The 19367-nt window shown below is 42.6% G+C and overlaps 1 protein-coding gene across 5 annotated transcripts in view; it reads left to right on the top strand.

Annotated features, from left to right (window-relative positions):
* Nucleotides 1–14032: 14032 nt before the first annotated feature.
* The window catches only part of USP9X (ubiquitin specific peptidase 9 X-linked), a 117227-nt gene continuing 111892 nt past the window's right edge, over nt 14033–19367 (top strand). For 3 of the 5 annotated variants that reach the window (XR_014789131.1, XM_084843912.1, XM_084843909.1), the window contains exon 1: nt 14033–14964. The gene's annotated coding sequence lies outside the window, so the exon portion shown is untranslated. Of the gene's footprint in view, nt 14965–16546; nt 16618–17993; nt 18089–19367 lie in introns of all 5 variants that reach the window. The other 2 variants (XM_084843910.1, XM_084843911.1) reach the window with 2 other exon arrangements.

The raw sequence follows: 19367 nt of genomic DNA, 5'->3' as shown, positions 1-19367 counted from the left end.
TTATACACTGCTCTACGTTCCTTCACATGCACATTTTATTGGCTTCTGCTCCTAGCATTCCATGAGTTTTCTTATTTTTCCTCAACATGTAATTCTGAAAATACAGTTGATTTGTTTAGTACTTCCTTATTTATGGCATTTATCTAATACAAAATTGCGGAAGGTGGTGTACAAAGTATACGCATTGCAGCATAATATATTGAAAATAATATGCTGCTGTCATAGTTAGAGACTCAGATTTGTAGAGTCCACCTATCCTTCCACAAAAATCAGAGGCTGGGAGTGGGTCCCATATTTGGTCAGGTTCAAAGCTAAGAAGCAGTTTGCAATTGTGTTCTAATATTAAAAGCTGTTATACTTGATACATAATAAATGGGGCTAACATTCTTCTGTGATATACTCTCCGCAATAAATGAAGGAATGGAGGTCATCAGAACCGTGATTTGAAATCCGATCAGTATTTATCAACAGTTTTTAGTAGTTGAGTAGGTTTCATATAGCTAGCGATTTTGTTGTGACATTCACATCACACACTAAATACTCTGTTTCTCTCTACCAAATGCTGTCTTTCTTTCTCTGGGCACAAATAATTATAATGTCTGTAAGATACCTGCAGAAATTTTCTTGTGGACTTTCAGACACCTCCATTTGTAGCAGGTATACTTCATCAAAAATAGTAGCTTCTGGAGTACACTAAAATGGCTGTAACACTGGGACAAAATACCCTGAAATCACTGTTAGAATAAATTCTGTCCTGCAATTACACACCATGGGTAGAATAAGATTACTACTGAATCCCCCTGTATACACAGAACAAATATACTGGTATATTTGTTCTGCACGTACTGCAGAACTATACTGGTATAGGATCCACACAAATGTGACTCCAAAGGGGTAGCTATGTTAGTATGTTGCTGTGGTGTTTAACACTGGCAAGACACCAACAACATGTGTAGAGTTGAGGGTGTGGCAGGTGAGCAATGGAAATCAGTTGGTATCCCTAATTGGTGTCTCCCACCTCCAATGCCATCATAGCATTATGGTAGCAAAAGAAGTGTCATAAGCAGGGGCGTTGTTAGGTTCTTAAAAGATCCAGAACACAGGCCCATAACACAAATGTGCATATTTGAGTCTAAACGCACGTCTAATGTGTGTGTGTGTGTGGTATGTACATGCAGTGTGCTCACGTGTGTGTATAGATGACAGAGAGACAGACAGACAAAGTGTGCACTGACCCCCCCACCCCATTTCAACTCAGACCCCAATTCAGCATTTTGGAAAACATCCTGCTTCTATTCTGGCCAATTCGTAGTCGGACCACTTCAGCTCAGCACCAAACCTGAGTCAATGTTTGGAAAAATTAGTCTTTATGCTTCCTGTTGACTATCATGGGAAATTAGAAAAAAACTAACTTTTTTCTCTTGGTCAGAGCTGGATGATAATTTCAGGAATAGTAGCCCCCTAGGGGGGGATTACACCTGCCAAATGTCAGAAAAATAGGTGCAGGGTTTATATTTTGATATTCTTTTAAAGTGAACTGCCAATAACATTTTAATTCCTTGGAAGAATTGGATAAAAAATTCAGGATTCATTGCCCCATCAGAGGAGATCCTGTCTGCCAAATTTCAGAATGCTAGCCAAAGGGTTTTTGTGCAAGGCTGGCCTTGACATTTGAGGTCTTCAAAAGAGGACATACTTATCTCCCTATGTTCCTTGTGGACCATTGTTCTGAAAATTATAGACAGCCTGCAGTTGTCCCTAAGTAAGACACCAGCAAAGTTTCAGAAGGATAGGTGCAGCAGTTCATGTGGAAGGGGAGTTCTCCAGGCTTTAATCCTTTTACAACGTAATGACTCTGACAGATGCTAATCACCAGCGACTAAGCAATGAACAGCAGAGTAGCCTATGCTCCGAGTAGGCAGTTGGTGCCTGTTTGAAGGAGAATCACTTGAAGACCCAGAACTTATGGGCTAGGGAGAGATCCTCCCTCTTTCCCTTGGGTCCACGGGACGCGGCCGTTGCTTGCGCGCCAAACGGGCGCTACACCTCCTTTTCGCGCCCTCCATCACTCGTCGCTCTCTGCGTCGAGCATCTAACAAGCCTCCCTCCCGCACTTTCTCACTGCTAGGATCACTATCTATCTCAGGAATGCCAGCAGGAGGAATCTCTGCCAGCTGCTATGCCTGTGAGGGATGAGCTGGCTCCTCTCCCACGGATTGCTGATCCTCCTCAGAATCAGAACTGCTCTGGGGTTCTATCGGCTCAGTTTCCACCCTGACAGGTAGGTTCAGTCAGCTCCACAGGGCCTGCTAGGTCCCCAAATTCCATGAATTTATGTGGAAGCACAAAAAAAAACCCTATAGGTCTTTACTTTGACTGATTTTCTTTGAAAAAGCAAATTTTACCTGTGTCTAGCACAAAAGCCACTAGACCTAACTTTCTGAACTTTGGCAGGCTGAGTCATCTTTATAGGGGCTGCCAAATCCCCAAATTCCATGCATGTATGTGGAAGCACAAATAAAATATAGCTCTTTGCTTTGACACATTTTCTTGAAAATAGCAAACTTTACCTGTCACTAGCACAAAAACCACTGGACCTAACTATGTGAAATATGGCAGGTTCAATCAGCTCCATGGGGGCTTCCAAGCCTCCAAATGTAATGAATTTATCTTACAAACTAAAAAAGTTATGGCCCTTTTTATTTTCCAATGCAAGTCAATGGGAATATGTAAAAAAAATGGCCATTAGGACAGCTCAAAAGATCCGGGGCACAGCTCAAAAGTTCCAGGGCTGTGCCCAGGTGGTCCTGCCTCTAACGATGCCCCTGGTCATAAGTAAATACACCTGCACAAAGTACCCTAACTGACTGGGCAACTTTGTTCCACTTTCTCCCCTTTGTGAGGCCAAAATGTGGGAGAGCAGTGCAGTGTGAGGGTGCTGAGTACTGAGCCCTCAGACTTACTTTACTTTCTCCTGCTGTGAAAACTGGGAAGTTTAAGGTAGATTTTGCATGGTCACTTACCTTGGGAGGAGAGAGCAGTGAAAACTAAGGGTGACTTTGTAAACAGCTGTTTATGTACAAAGTACATGTTGGGAATGTAAGGGTGCACCAGGATATAACCACAACATTTACTGCATTGGCAAGACAGACCAAAAGGGCCCTGCTATGCCTGAAATATAAAGTTTATGTTTGATGAAAGCTATTTTCTTGAAAAGTCTTGAGCTGATGATGCCAGATTATGATGTATCCGCCAGTTCCCCTTGGCAGTCTATTTTAACAGTTAATCATCCTTTGCCACTAAAAAATGGTGCCTTCTTTGTATTTCGAATTTGCTCAGCATTATCAAGCAGAATGAATGGAGAGTCAGCTGTTTCAAAAGTTCCTTACTTGATCTTTGCTGAGGAGTCAATGCCCTATTTGCTGTTTCTGAACTTGGGTCAGAACCAGAAAACCTCCAGTCAGGGTTCCATACTTTTTGCCTCTAACATCATATCATATAAGAGACTTGAGTTTGTCAGACAGAAATATAAAATATTTATTCCAAGGTCTTTCTGGATTCCACAGCTAGACAAGTTACTCAGAGTTGCAAACTGTATGACAGCTTCGTGCTAGGGATTTGCCAGCATACATGGTGTGCCTCGTATGCACATCTATTGTAACAGGAAAAAATGCATTTCAGATTAGAATGAGATGCATTGTATTTACTCTGGAGCATACTGGACAGCAGGCAGCATTGTGTAATCATCATGAAAGAACGTATTGTAAATCGTATCCTTGAGGGACAAAAAAAGACCACTGCTTACTAAATGGGAGGTCTCAGCCATTATCTTGCATTTGCGTTCTTTACTTACATTTGGTTCAGCTTGGTGCTTTACATAAAACAAACATACAAAATGTCAACATAAGAAAGATGTTGATGTAATGAAAAAATGAGGTGGTAGGGACTTGCTGCTATCACAAGGAGTGTCAGAGTGGCAGTCAAAAAAGCGTTTTTCCAGATTCTACCAATTATACAAACCAAGAAAATATAAATTAAAACATGTATTTTAAATGACAGATGGAGAGCCATTATATTCCTTAGATATGTATTTCTAATTGTAGTTGGAACATGCCCATGGAGTGTGCTGGGTGGAAGCTCTGGGACCTGTTCAGTGGAGCCATGGCATCTTGAAATGGATTCTAATGAAAATGGAGGACATCCTGTAACCTTTCCTAATAGCCCCCCCACTTCAGAGATGAACTTGTCAGATACAGTGCTGTCATTTTCTACTTTTAAAAAAGTTCACTTTGACCCCATCTTGCGCTCTGTTTCTTGGAAGGAACGAAGCAGGAATTAATTTCTGGCTACTTCCAAACATGACAACTATGCTTCAGTGTTTTGTTTTCATCACTGAACAGAACATAATATTTTGAAAGAAACTGCCTTCTGCCTGATGATGTGAATTAACTAACCACTACCCATCAACTGGACAGGAGGAACTACTGGTCAAATGAAAAGCGGATGAAAATTAATGCACTGCGTTCAAGAAGTTCACTTATAGGGTTGTGCAAAATTACAATAAAACAAAAGATGTAAAGATGGCTAATTTTAACTAAAATTCAGCAAAATCTAATAGGATGGTTAGGATTATGAAGCCTCAGCCCCCTCTGATCATTCAGATTACCCTCCCCACCCAGCCCCAGCCCCACCATTTCAGTTCCTGGGGAAACCACTGCTTCCTGTATCATCTTTTTGTTGCTGCTGCTGTTCTTGTAGCAAACTCTGGCTTCTTATATGTAACACTGTGCATGTAATTATTGTCAAGAATTGTTGCTTATGCTGAAGGGGATAGTCCCCCAGTCATGGAGATATATAACATGGAGTAGTACAAAGGTTATTTTAGAGTGCAGGGACATATAAACTTTAGGTCCTTATTCAGCGTATCGATTGACTTGTTTCAAACTTTCATGCAAATAAGGAACTGGGAATTAGTAACCAATTTTAGCATCATCAGTTAGAATCCATTTTGCCGAACTATAACTTGGGGTATTGTATTTTTCTGAGCCCTGTATAACACATTGAAAGTTTTCCTAAATGCTGTGTGGTTTGTGGCTGCAATGTATCATAGCCACTTCGGCATAGCTTGTGACCTAATTTCTGATAGAAAGTCAGAGCTGCTTCCTAAAACATATCCCTTCTGTTAGTTGTTACAAAAAACCTGTCCCTTCTTTAAAAAATGAAACCATTTTGAGGTTGTATGTTCCCCTCAAACCCACCCACCCCCACATCAAAACATTCCAATGCATTTTCTATGTTAGACAAGATGTTGTGCCTATGTGCTCCAGAATTTGAGCAGACCGCCAATATGGCGATAATTCTCTCCAATATAGTCATTGTAAGTAGCATTGTTCATTTTCAAAAGGCCCCAGGGTGGCTCTGAATTCATGTTGTGTGAACTTTATACTTTTTGGTGTATATACACATAAATAAACCTGTAAGACCCAAGGAAGGACAATCTAGCTCCGAGCCTGGGTTTCAAAGGAGGAGCAGGGGAGAGATGTGTGTGCACACTTGCCAGTATAGGGATGCTGTTTGTATCACCAGAGGGAGCATGGATAGGGTTGAACTGAGCCGCCATTCATAATGCCAGTTAACAGGAATTAAATACCCCTTAATTTCTTACACATAACCTTTTCTTCACACTATTTTGGTGATTGTGATGGAGATGCAATAACATGCCTTTATTAATGTTTACTTGCCAAATATGCACCAGGTAAAAAAAAAAAAAAAAAGGATTTACAGAGTAAAACAAAGAGTCTTGTGGCATGTTAAAAACTAACAAATTTATTATGAGATTCATACAGTCTGGAAAATAGTCTTTGTTCTGGGATAGCCACAGAACACAGTTGGCACTCATTTTCCATCTTCCCTGCCAGAAAACTATGTCAGTATTCCTGGAGATTCAACTAATTGTATCCATCATATGTAACCTAGTCTCTTTTCTTCCTGCTTATTTTCCCATGTTCCTGTGCATGTTAATTATACCATTTTAACAAGAAAGCTTCAAACAATAGATTGCAATGGGATCTTACCTATATGCAATCTGTTATCTCATTAGTTCAAATAACCTTTTTATTATAGAGCAGTTTTGGAAATGACAGAGATGCAGGGGAACAGGAAGAAGACATACCCTGTATTATCTATTGCTGTGCATCTACATTATTGTACTCCACACTGAGATGCACAAATTGTCCCTGCATCAGGAGCACATCCATCCCAACATGTGGTAGTGGTGATAGGAGAGGGAAGAGGCAAAAGTTTTGTTTTGAACATGACAGAGAAGTGAAGAAAACAGGAAACAAGAGAGTTGCATGCCCCCACCCCAGAAACACATCTCTGTCAAATCTGTAGAAGCCACTTTTATAAGGAAGTATTTTAACTGACTAGGGATAAGTACATATGCATTTGCTGAATCATTGATTCCATAGACACAAGTTGTGCATCTCTCTTCAGTTCCAGGGAGAGAAACACACTGCTTTTCGTACAAAATAATTGGGGAAGCTTTCAAAGATGTCTATTTATCCCCAGTCCTTCTTCCTGATGCTTGTTTCCTTCATACAGACACTAATAAAAATACATAGGATGCAGAATTATCACCAGTGCAGTAGGATTTGAGCACTTGGGTGGGTGGGGGGCAGATATTGTCTGTTATTCTGTGTGTGTGGTCTCTGAAAGGATAGATGCTTTGGGCTCTTCTTAGCAGCATACTCCTTTATTGTGTGTTGGAGGAAATGCAGAATGCGATCTGTGACATCATCATGGCATCAGTATTATCACTGCATGTTTGATGCCTTCCATGCATGGGTACTATTTGGTTGTCGTCAGTGCCCACCATTGAAATTGGTGGATGGTAGTGCAGTTGTGACGTCTGTGAGAATGTCTGTTGCTGTGTTATCACTTGCTTCTATTTGTGTTGCTTTTTCTTTCTGCTTTGCTGCTGGGAGGGCATTGGGTTGTGACTATGTTATGACATGAGCAAAGCTGTGGTGTAGTGGCTGCCAGGATAGCAGGGCCAGAGGATCAGTCAGCCTGTGACACTGAAAGCTGTACCGTCTAGGGTTATCTGTTGGCCTGTGCGAACAAGTAATGGCTTGCAAGTTTGCTGACTGAGGATCAGTGACCTGGATGCCAGTTGTCAAGACACTGTTCTGAAAATGCACAGCATGCCACTGGTTTTAACAGAGCTCCAGCATTGTTTGGACGAGGAGGATACTGAACTCTAGTTTTCGATATTCTCAGAGTTGCACTTGAAATAACATTTTAGAATCAAAAGATATTCCCTTAAGGAGAAGAATTAACACTCTTTAAATCCACCTACTCCCAAAAGTATGGGAAAAAATAAATAGATACAACAAAAGCAACAAGAGGCTGGGAAGAGGATGTTTGAATATCATTGTTCCCCTCCTTCCTTCAGTAGCCTCCATCACTGAGAGTCCTGGATCTGCTACTACCATCTGCTGATGAAGCCTACAAGACTCAAGATATCTTCTGTAAAACAAAGGGTGCTGATGAAATGGTAGTGAAATCTTAAGAAGTTTGAAGATGTTTTTATTGCTGCTCAGCTTTACCATGTAAGCCACTAAGAACTTTTTGTTGCAAGGAAACATATTCTAAATAAATGAAACAAAGAAATAAATGTAAGCAACTAACTAGAAGCAGCTCTCTAAGATCTCAGGCAGGGATCTTTCCCAGCCCACAAACTTGAGACCCTTTTAGCTGGAGGTGCAGACGATTGAGCCAAGGATCTATGTGCACAGTGTGTGCTCTATGACCGAGCTATGTGTCCTCTCCTATCAGGTCCAGTGTTGCTGCAAGAGGAAGAGTATTTGGACTGAAAGGTCAAAGATGCACTGTCCAACACAAACAGGAACTAAAGCATCCTAGGCCTAGTTCTCAATGAGGTGGTAAAACTGCGTGGGCTGGACCATTTCAGAGTGCAAGTGAAGGCTCACATGTTTGAATATACCCCCATTAAAAAAATTCATGCAGAAAACTAGATGCTAGGGAGAATTTTTCTAACCTAGCCTTCTTTTGATATGCTTTGTTTTCTATGTGTGGTGTTTTGTTTTGTTTTTTGTTATTTTTTGTATAGAGGAGAATTCACTTATATTACTCCCTGCTAGTCATGATGGCTATATATTACCTCCAGTAGCTGTATGCCAGTTGCAGGGGAACATCAGCAGGAGGGTGCTATTGCACTCATGTCCCGTTTGCAGACTTCCCATAGGTATCTGGTTGGCCACTGTGGGAACAGAATGCTGGACTACATAGGCCTTTGTTCTGATCCAGCACGGCTGTTCTTAAGTCATACCACCCAAACAGGTTTACCACCTTGGTGAAAACTAGGTCATAGATATCAGGCAGGATAGGATGCAGCCTGCTGTATGTCTTGCTGTCACAGGGTAAGCCCCTGTTTTTATTTACAAGAGTTGCTTAACCCCACACAGACACACACATTTCCTTATGCCAGAAGACTCCCCTCATCACCCAACCTGTCTCCTTCTCTTCCCAAGCAGCCAGCTAAATCCCATTTCTCCATAGCCTCTTCTCACACACACCCAGGCTGTAGTCTATTTGGTGATTTAATGAAATGACAAATCACCACCACCACCAAAAAAATAAGAAAAGCATCACCAAAAAAGAGGACAAAAGAGGGTAGATATTTTCATTAAATTTGCATATGCTAATTTATATGTATAGGTGCAAATTTAGAAATAGTTACTATGATTTAAATCAGGGGTGGGCAACTTGTGGCCCCTCAAATATTTCGGCTTAGAACTCCCATTATCCCTCACCATTGGCTAGGCTAGCTAGGGCTGATGGGAGTTGTAGGCCAAAACTTCTGGAGGGCCACAAGTTGCCCACCCCGGATTTAAAGAGAAATACAATAAATCTCACCATAGTGGGGGGGGGGGACCAGGTGACCTCTGTGCCCGCCCAGCATGCTGTCCAGGTGCTAAGTATTGATTGGCAACTTCAAGAGCCCTGTTACACTTTCTTTATCTTTAAACTAGACTTGGACTGGACAGCCCTCAAATAGAGTAGGGATGACGAGGACTGCAACTTCCATCATCCCTCACAATTGGCTATGCTGGCTAGCACTAATGGGAGTTGTAGCCCACCAACATCTGGAGGCCACACATTCTCCACCCCTGAAACAGAGGATGCCTTAGAGCACTGTCTTCTGACAGTTCTTCAAACCGAGGACTGTCCTCTGTAAAGTAGGTTGCACTGTCAGTTGTCTATCCTTTGCTTCCCACCTCTGCTTGGGCTCTTCATTTGCCTACCCACAAATAAAGGCTTGTTTTTTTCTTTCTATCCCCTATTCAACCTCTTTCCTTTCTGTGTATTGCGGGTGGGAATGGAAAATATTTTACCTATCCTGGTGTGAACAAGCCCTGCTTAGCAGCTATCTCCTCCTCACCAAATTATTTATTTTCCCTCCAGGCTAAAAATTTAAGTTAAGTCCCCCTAGTTGCTGTTGAGCATACGTCACTGAACTACATAAGGACTGGAAAACATCACAACACTACAAGTGCACAGAAACTAAAAAGTTGCATCTCCTCAACGTACTTGAATTTCTCTGTGTTAAGTGGGGGGCAGGGAATTCTGTAACTCCAGACAGAGCTATGTTTAAACTATGCTTCCTCTTTCAACAAAAATATGAAAAACATCCCGGAAAAAAACAATCCTACTTTCTCCATTTGTAAAACTGTTGTAACTCAGCCATTTTATCTGATTTCTCTGAAATGTGGATAGTATTATCTCTGATGCAAGTGAATTTCCATACCAATTTCATACTATTGATGCAAATCATCTCATGATTTTACAACTATAGAACTAATCTTCAGTAAGGGTAATTGGTTAGGTCATTAGAATGTTGAGTTATAGCTTGTGGTGTGTTTGTAAGGGTGCAATCCTATGCTTGTTTAGACAGAATAAAGTCCTACAACTCCCAGTATTCCCCATGCTGGCTGGGGAACACTGGGAGTTACAGGACTTTTTTCTGTCTAAGCAAGCATAGGATTGCCTCCTAAGTTGTCAAGAAGTACATGTACATTTTTTTAAGTGATTTGCTGTGTATAACCTACAATACTTCACAACTCTAGAAACCAAGGCATTTCTACATCTCATGCTGTGAGTAGAGAAAGTTTTAAACCAACAAGAGTTGCAGCACTGTATTTGCTTCATGTCCAGGTTGCAGAATGAAAGGAAGAGAGGGGAAAAGCATAGTGAAACAAGAGATGGGGTCTGTGCTGGCAGTGACAAATCAAGAAAGGGATCTTGGAGTTTGGGGGGGGGTAACAATGGAAACATTGACCCAGACCTGGTTCGCATATCACAGCAGCAATTCCTCGGTTGTTTAACCCAGGAATTGTGGGGATGAGTAAAGTGTACAAGCTGCATGCTGGTTGTTTCTGCTTTTAATTTACAACCCAGGAACACCCCATTCCTGGGTTGTTTTGTGATGTGCCAACCCAGAAACTTTGGGTTGTTTATTGGTTAAACAACCCAGAGTTAACCCAACAACAAACCATGGGTAATGATTGGCTTAACTCTGGGTTGTTTAACCCCCAAACCCAGAATTTCCGGGTTCGCCTGTCACAAAACAACCCAGGTTCCTGGGTTGTTAGTCAAAAACAGGAACTATGACCACGTAGCTGATGCACGCTGCTGGTCCCTACAATTCCCGAGTTAAGCAACACAGGAATTGCTGCTGTGACATGTGAACCAGCTAAGTGTGCAGCTGCTGTGAAAAAGGCAAATTCCATATTGGGGATCTAAAATAAATTTTCCAATATCATAATGCTTTTATACAAATCTATGGTGTAACCACACTTGGAATACTGTGTACACTTCTGGTCACTACACCTCAAAACAGATATCACAGAGCTGGTAAAGCTGCAGAAAAGGGCAACCCAAATGATAAAAAACAACAAAGAGTCGTGTGTTACCTTAAAAACTAATTTATTCTGACATAAGCTTTTGTGGACACTGTCCACTTCATCAGATGCATGAATTGTTAACCTCAAATTGGCAGATTTATATACACACACATGAGGGGACATGTAAATTGTGCTATTGGAGGGAATTGAAATGCAAAACAGGGAGTGATAAGCTAATGTACTTATCAGTTGCCATTCACAAAACATTGCTAGGTGATAACACATACATCATTGCAATGGTGAGCCAATTAATATATGTAGTGCTTTTTTTTAACCCTTTGTCATTATTTAAACCACTGGACATTGGGTTGAATCTTGATACTTTCCTTTGTTCAAGAATGGCCACCTTAAGGTCATTGGCAGAGTGTCCTAGGAGGCTGAAATGTTTCCCGACTGGTTTGTAAACACTGCCATTCCTGATGTCAGATTTGTGTCCATTTATTCGTTTGCATGGAGACTAGCCTGTTTCTCCTATATAGAATGCAGTAGGGGAAATGATCAAGGGGAAAGGTTACAACTTTTGGCACTTTTCACTTAGAAAAAAAGGGAGTAAAGGGTGTCATGACAGAGGTGTATAAAAATATGCAGCATGGAGAAAGTGGATTATTTTTCATAATTCTAGAACCTGGGGTCATCCAATGAACCTAAATGTTGTGAGATTCAAGACAGACAAAAGGAAATAGTTCTTCACACAATGCATAGTTACATGAAGGCTTTAAAAGAGGATTAGACACATTCATGGAAGTTATCAAAAGACTAGTCATGATTACTATATATTACCTCCAATATAGGAGGTAGAATGCCTCTAAATAACAGTTGTTGAGAAACATGGGATATACTTCTGAGTAGACATCTATAGGTCCTAAAGGAAATCAACCCTGAGTGCTCATTGGAAGGACAGATACTGAAGCTGAAATATTTTGGCCACCTAATGCAAAGAGAAAACTCTCTGGAAAAGACCCTGATGCTAGGAAAGACTGAAGGCAAAAGGAGAAGGGGACGGCAGAGGATGAGATGGCTAGATAGCATCACTGATGCAATGAATATGGACTTGAGCATGCTGCGGGAGAGAGCGCAGGACAGGAAGGCCTGGCGTGCTATGGTCCATGGGGTCACGAAGAGTCGGACACGACTGAACAACAACAGACATCTATAGGATTGCAGTGTAAATGAGATTCTGAGCGAAGTATGCTCTGAATAAACTTTGTACAAAATAATTAACGGAGGCTTCTGTCTCACAAGGGCACAACACATAGGATTATGCCTTAAATGTTTAAAATGTTTTTCTTTATACAGTACTGTAGATGTAGAATCCATGTTTCTCAGTTAGATTCCCAATACTGGTTTCATCACATATGTATTTATAATTAAGAAAATGTTTTAAGAGTCTGCAAGTAGGTAAGACTACATTTTATGGTACAGTAGCATCTAGGCCAGCCTTCTCCAACCTGGTGCCACCTAGATATTTGGACTGCAGTTTGCAACAGTCCCAGCTAACATGGCCAATGCAGATGGGAGTTGGGCCAAAACATCCGGAGGTCACCAGATTGGGGAAAGCTGATCTAGGCCCTAATGCACCATACACCTTTATATTTGTTTACTTAGTTAATGCAACAAACTTTATTATATCAACTACCAGGTCCCAAAAGTCTTAAACAGCCACCGAATTGTTTTAAAACTAGGAAGAAAGCATGCAATGTAGTATCTTTACCCAGAAAGGAAGCTAGGCCCTGGGGGTACTGGTCAGGGTGCAGGGTGCAAAAGTTCAATAAGCAGTTGAAACATGCAGTCACTCATGAGAGGGGAGAGTTTCAAGACACACACACACACACACACTGGTGGTGCATCAGCTTTCAGCAGATACTGGTAAGTATGGACCCCAAGTACAATTCTTAACCAAGTCAACCAACTTCCTGCTTCTAGTTCTTGAAGCATATTTGACTATAATCAGTATGTTTGAAAAAGAGTTAATTCTTGTTCGGCTGCTACCCCATCAGTTTAGGCCTAAAACGGGGGTAAATTCACTGAATGGAATCCCTAAGAGTCTACCAGCAAGTTGCCATCCTGTCAGCCAGTTTACCACCTTTCATCCCAAGTCCGGGAACCCAACAACAACACAGTAACGATAGACTAAAGAAGGAAAGTCTCCAGCTCGGAAAAGGTGGTGGAAAGTAATGCATGTGAGTTGAAGCAGATGCATTTAATGCTAATAGTAACACATAAGAGTCTGTATATATAACAGATTTTGCCAAGTCTTGGAATTTTTCAGTCTGTGGAATAAATAATACAAGGTACAAAGACAGTGATGTTTCTGCATTCTGTCAAGTTGAGCAAAACATGCACTTTTTTCTTATTTACTCCTACAAAGCATCACCATGGGTGTGTTTTCTCAGTCTAGCAGAATACAGACAGAAACATCGTCTCTTTATACCCAGCATTACTTCTGTTGTCTTCAGTGCTATTTCCGGTGGTTTTCTCCAGACGAGAGGCGTGCAGACCAATTTCCTCTGATACGATGCGCAATGTTTGTCCAACTCGCGCAGTGAGGGAAAGCTCCAGCTGATAACGCCCCAAGCCCTTTTTTGGAATTTGCTCAGTTTCCCCCAAGGCTAACCACTATACCAAATGTCCCTTTCCTTAGCAGCTCGGAGGCAGCCGGCTCTCTCGCTCCCGCCCCACCCACGCGTCAGCCTTTGGCTGGCCCCTGGGACCGAGGGGAAAGGAAGGGGAGGATCAATTCTGCCCCCTCCCGAACACGAAAGGTGACGTCATTATCCGGGCTCTCCGCGGCGGCGCTCTTCGCACCGCGGGTCACAATGGAGCCAAATCGGAGCCCAACCGAAATGAAACGGCCGCGCACCCGCCCGCGTCACTGAGCGCGGCCTGGCCCAGCTAAGCCAGGCCCCGCTCGGCCGCCGTCATCATCGCTCATCTCCCATCAACGCTGTCACCACTCGGCCTCGCCCCCCCCCCCCCGCGCCTGAGGCACACACACCCACCCGCGCCAGGGACACTTCGCCCCAGTCCAGCAGCGGCCCCGTCCCACAGCCCGCCACCCATACAAGGCAAGGGGCAAACTGCAGCTGCTGCCTGCTCTGTCTCAGGGACGCGGAAGGGGGCTGTGGGAGTGACTGGCTGACTGGCACGCAGGAAAGGGAGGGGGTCACGCTCGCCGCCGCGGATGCTGTTTGGGTGGCGGGGCCGGCGCCGCTGCGTTGAATCGGAGTCTGCGCCGCTGCCGCTGCTGGCCGAGCCTTGCTAGAGCCGCCATATTGCCCGGGACACAGACGCTCCGTCTCTTCTGCCGCCGCCGCCTTTCCCGCGACTTTGCTCCTAATCGCACCGCGGCCTTCTTTCTCCTCTTCCAGAGCTAGGCTCCGTTGCTTTCCCGCAGCCGGCCTCGCCGAACAGAGCCCCCTCCCCCAAATCTCCTACTTCCGCGTCCTTCTCCAGGGACTGAGCGCATCTGATTCCCGCAGACTGGGAAGAACGGAGACTGCAGGCCCGGCCCAGCCTAACGGGAGCTGCCTGGCAAGAAAAAGCGCCAACCCGGGCCTTGCCGCTGAACGCCAGCGCTGCGGCGGTCGCTGGGAAGCGGCGGCACCGAACAGCTGGTGACGCAAAACTAAAAAAAAAGGCGGGGGGAAGCCGCCCAGGCGCCCCCGAAAGGAGACTCTCAGCCAGGTTCGCGACATAGCGCGCGGCTTCCTACGGCGCCTGGGGTAGGCTAAGCCGGCGTCTCGAGTAGCAGCAACTCGGCTCCTCACCGGCATGAGACGCAGCCCCGTTGGTTGCTGCTGCGGCTGCTGCCGCCTGGGATGAGAAAGTCTTCGGCCACACCCGCCGCAGCCGCCGCCTCCTCCCCCTCCTCCCCCCATTGCCAGCAGAACCAGCAGCAGCGGCGGCGCCCGGGAGCGAAGCGGGCCTCGGCACTAGAGCCAGGAGCAGCGGCGGAAACAGGGGACGCTGTGTGGGGGTGAGCCCGTCGGGAAAGGGGTTGGTGTTGCTGTGGCCCGCCGGGGGAAGGAAGGGGGCACTCGGTGAGGAAGTAGCAATCCGGGGCGGGGGCACCCCGGTGTGTGTCTGGTCGCGCGCGCGTCACTGTGCCTTGGAGTGAGAAGTGTCTGGTCGTGCGTGTGTCAGTGTGTTTTGGAGTGAGAAGGGAAAATGGCTGACGACTCCTCATTCTCTTTCTCTGCCCGGCCTGTCCTGGGCCTTGCGGGAGAATGGGGCGCGCACGCCCCGTATCCGCAGTCCCCGGGAGGGTGGGGGACACGACCTGCAGAGCTGGCCGCCTGCTGACCTGACCTCTCCTTAAATAGCCGGGGAAGCTGGCAAGCAAGAAAGTCAAGGGGTTGCCGACGCAGCTTCGCCCGGCATTTAGTTCCTTTGATTCTCGTTTCACTTCACACCGAACGCCATTACTGAGGTGGAGTGATTGGAATCGTGTAGGCCCGGGCTACGCCAGGAAACAAGGCCCTGCTCAGGCTCTTTCTTTCTGAATCCAGTTTCAAACGACCAGGCTCAGAGCCTTCGTCTTCGTTGTAAACATTATTGTCATGGGTGCAGGTGGGCTGTGTCATGGCTGCACTCTCAGTAAATCCGCGTTATTGTAGGATAAGCCTTCAGAATTCAATATCCCTTCTCCGTTAGGTTCGAAAATATTATAATTTGGATCTTTATGTATATTCGGTGTTGTACAACCTCACCGTTCAGTTATTGTGCAAAATCTGTGTTACAATTCACTTTGGTTCGTAATTTTTAATCATTTTTTTTATAACTCGGGAAAAACACCATCTCCTAGGTAGATTTATGAATATTCGACATACTTCTAGAACACAGAGGGTTGCTTTGTAAATACTTAAGCACTTTCAGGAACAATTTTATCTTTATAGAAACTACTGGAAAAACTCCTATTGATTTTAATAGAGCAAGGTTGCCGTGATAGCAATGTTGCCTGATGTATTTTGTTTGCTGGAGTGGGGGATGGGGTTAGTTTCAGAATCCAACATATATGCTAAATGTGAATAGAAAAAGAAATTTAAGGATGCAGTCGTATGCACACTTGTGACTTTAGCCCCATTGAACTCAGTGGGACTTCTGAATAAACGTGCATAGGATTGGGTTACATGTATAGTAAAGTGAAGTATTTTGTTAGGATTTTCAAGACACTGTAAATTTGACTTAAATACTTTCCCAGCACTGTTCTGTTCTGCAAGTATCCTAATTTTGCATAACATATTAAGGTATGATTGTGATACAGATTTTGTTTGAATGGACCTCTGTACTGACGTAAACATGAAGTTTGGGGGTGTGGTTCTATATAGTTGCCAGTGTCTAGTATATGAAAGAGAGACATGGCTATGGTATCCAGTTTTTGTTATAGCCTAACTGGTGCCACAGCAACTTATGCATGGCAAAAGTGTGTTAATCAGTTTCTATTAGCTTTTTTCATTTGTATTATACTGAGTTCTATAGCTAGAAAGAATCCCTTGGAAGAATGGGATTTAATTGATTTAATTCATAGTTGTGGATTAATAGTGTCTGTTCCACTTCAGGAAATCATGGATGAAAAATGAACAACTTGCAGATGGGATGCAGATAGCTCTAGTAATTTCTTAAACTGTAGGTATGCTCTTATGCTGGTTTTGAAATCCTTTTTTTCCTTAAATAGGACAAGAACATTACTTTGAAAATTAGATGGGGGCAATTATCAAAATAATGTATTTCTCATCACATCTGGAGTTAAGGATGGTATATGACTGAGATGTTGCTTTGAACAAATTATTAATATAACCAGGAATAAGCTGCAGTGCAGTTTCATCATGTATTTATTGGGAGAAATTACTAACACACTCTCATCCTAAACATGGAAGGAAGCACCATTGATTTGAAATGATACTTTTTTCCAAGTATGAATGGCATGCATTCTTGCCTAGATGTGTATCCCATTGAAAACAATAGTGGTTGCTTCCTTGTTATGTTTAGGATGGGCTGTAAGAGTGTACTTGCAAGACTGCAGTAGAGTAACTTTTCATCTTTTAAATTCCCCCCCTCCCCATCCCTTTCATAAATATAGGTCATAAATATAGATAAAAACACACAAACTACCTCTTTCACTTTCAGCCTGTTCAATGTCTTGCTGAAGGCTAGCTTCTTAAAGAACCAGTCAAGGAAAATGAACAAAGTGTTTTGTTTCTTAAAATATGATTGCTATAAACATTACAGTATATTCACATCACTGTAATTGAGTGCTTCATTATGAAATTGAAAGGTGGGATACAAATCCCAGAAAAAGATACATCTCTTATATTATCACACCCATGTTTGTTCCAGAGCGCTGGGAATGTTACAAGGCCAATATTATAAACGCTTATAATTGGGGAAAGGAATAGCTACTTGAGACTATAACAATATTTAGAATCATTGGTCTTTTCTGTGAGGGGTAGGGGAGTTAGCAATTAAAATGAAGAATGTAGCAGATTTCAGAATTGTTTCCAAAGAGGAACAGGTTGTCTATTGTCTAGATTGGCCAAAAGTTCTTTTAAGACATCTGGAAACACATCCCTAATACTCGAGAATGTGTTCTGGATAATGACATTTTAAAAGCTAATCTTGAAGTAACTGTTTTAAGTGGGCACAAACCAGCATCATTTCTTGGAGATTTGTTCTCTTTTATTTTAACTTTCAAAGATGGCTTGTTGAAAACTGCTTAATGTATTTACTGTTAAAAGGCTAACACACCGCTTTATAAGGAAGAATCACAGTTTTTTCTCACTTGTATTTTTATATCTTTATAATGCTGGTTAAATCCAGATTACTATTTCATGTGTACCATATCAACTTCTCAAACTTTGGATAATGTCATATTACTACAGGAAATGTGTATATGGTGTCTCAGTGTATGTTTTAACTTTTCTTTTTCCTTTATTAGAGAAACATATTGGAGAATTATTGCATACAGATTTGACTATTCATATATTTCTGTCTGTTTTGATATTTTAGATACATGTTCAGTTTTCAGAGTTACAATTTAAATCCAGTTGTGGGCAATGGGACTCTGCTTGGTTAATTGACATGTGGATCCCAAATATTTGGAAGTAAGTTCCTTAATTTAATGAACTTTTAAGTATGTACATCTTGGATTGCAGCAGGATAACAGCATTTGAGTTAGATAGTTGTTGGGGTAAGGCCTCCTTCTCCAACCTGATGCCCTTCAGATATTTTGGACTACAACTCTTAGCATTCCTGACTATTGGCCATTCTGGCTGGGGCAGATGGGAGTTGTGCCCTCCAGATGTTTTGGACTTCGAGGTTGGGGAAGGCTGGGGTAAGGGAACACTTCTGTTTTTCTCTCCCACTCCCCCTGTGCTTGAGTAGTTTTGGTTGCTTTGTCATGAGATCTGGACAAAACTTTTGCTATCTGCTTAGAAATAGGGCTACTTGCCACTTCATACAAATGCTAAAATTGTGAAGAGTAGAAGTCAAACTTTTAACAGTAATTCCTTACATTTCACTATACTAATAATACTCGAACCATATTCCTCAGGACTTGTTCCACATATCAAACATTTTGTAAGTCCTATTGCTTATGGTACTTTTTCTGTATTGTTTCCTTTTGCAGCTCAATCTTAAAGCTTTTTTCTTTTTCTGTTTTTGCAAAGGGCTGTTTCACCAGTATTTGTGTTGATGCAAACTGGTTGCTGTGCTATGCCTTGCTGTGGACCGGTGTTTGCTTTGTTGGTCTCTGTTCAGTGTGTAGTCTGCTTGTAGTTCTTTATCCACTTTACATTGTGATCCATAGCTATTTTGTCTGTCCATGTTCTGTTGGAACTGTTTCTTTTATGGGCCTTGGAACTTCAGTTTTTTTTAAAAATTATGCTTTCTGTTTCCATTGATACACTATTGCAGGCTGGTGGTGGAATTAATGCTGTTGAAGTGCATAGGATAGCACAAAATTTAGTACTGTCCTGTTGTTCTGCCATGGCCCCGCTCTGCCTGCATTTGACTTCTACCAGGCCTTTCACAATAAAATCATTGCACACATATCTGTTAATGTATACGTGCATTATCTTGGGTGCTTTGCTGCACTGGTAGTGCCATGACTTGTGACAGTTCAGGAGCAATAGGTTTGAATCTGTTTTTCCTTAATTTACATATTTTGATGTTTGTGTAATGTCTAGTGATATATTTGGTTCTTTCTCAAGAAGCTATGGGATTTAAACTTATTCTAAAATACAGTAATTTCTTCAAATTCAGAAAAAGTTTTACTTGGGTGAGAAATACATGCTTCAAGAACAAGAAGCATATTTTTTCCTCCAGAATCTTTAATGTTTTGTTTTGCAGTATGACATGCTTTCAATGACTTCTAGCCTACCT

The sequence above is a fragment of the Heloderma suspectum genome, chromosome 3 (genome assembly GCF_057233095.1).
Source record: "Heloderma suspectum isolate Gila_16-S chromosome 3, 16-S_ref, whole genome shotgun sequence".
Lineage (NCBI taxonomy): Eukaryota > Metazoa > Chordata > Lepidosauria > Squamata > Helodermatidae > Heloderma > Heloderma suspectum.
This window is presented reverse-complemented; position numbering and strand designations above follow the sequence as displayed.